This window comes from Spea bombifrons, chromosome 12 (genome assembly GCF_027358695.1).
Source record: "Spea bombifrons isolate aSpeBom1 chromosome 12, aSpeBom1.2.pri, whole genome shotgun sequence".
NCBI classification, from domain to species: Eukaryota; Metazoa; Chordata; class Amphibia; order Anura; family Pelobatidae; genus Spea; species Spea bombifrons.
The window spans coordinates 7,392,161-7,393,158 of record NC_071098.1 but is presented as its reverse complement, the minus strand read 5'-3'; positions in this window follow the sequence as shown (position 1 = coordinate 7,393,158).

The window sequence follows — 998 nt, the reverse complement described above, 5'->3', positions numbered from 1 at the left end:
GGGTACAAGCAGATATTGTTCTCTTTGATATAAGATCTAGAAAACATTACCAAAAGTGCTCACAGATATTTGATCTAATGATCACAAAAACTGCTATCTGATTGCTAAAAACTACTCAGTTTGAGTCTTTATTGGTGAAAACTTTTAGTCGCGAGCGCCATATTGGTAGAATAAGATGCGCAGTAACAAAAGTTTCCGAGGCCTGAGACTTCGCTTGTCCAGATGAATACATGGAGCCCATCTGAATGGTGAATTTGGTAAAATGTCCACATTAATTATTCGATAATACGAGTCCTTCCACTCTCTTCTCTTTTCTTGTAAACGGTAGACTTGTGCATTTGGGTTTGTGCAAAATTTTAATTTCAACGAAATTTGCCAATTTTGTTAATTCATACGAATGTCCTAAACAAAAAAATCTGTAATGTGAACCAGTGATACATTGCACGCCAGGTCATAGAATCTTCCTTTTCTCACTGGGAGTTCTAGATTTAAATCCCCAGAGTGGATCATGACAATTTGTTTTGGATTTTTATTATACACAGACAATACTTGACCCAGGACCGGTCCTTACGCATATTGTTTTTAATATTTCCTATGTTTGTAGTTGGAGTGCAGAGGTGTTCAATGTTCAGCATGCAGTTTTCTCATGTCAGACATACATGCATATTTGTAGTATAATATAATAATGTATGGATAACCATGCCTAAGCATGAAATATTTTGGCAGTAACATAAATTAAGAATTCTAAAGTGGTTCTGCTGAAACACGCAGAACTGGCAGATAACCACAAGAAACATGTACCAGATTACTCAGAGAATAACCCACTTTGTCGTCTGCTTTGGTAAGAATGTTGAATGCTAAAAGCAATGGGCTATATCTTCATAAACTTTATAAACCTCCCAGTATGTAATGAGTTCCACAAATATAATAATAGGTGCCATATTTTTCCAGTGAGATAACCAACGGAATCCTATCCAAGGCCATTTATTAATGAGAAG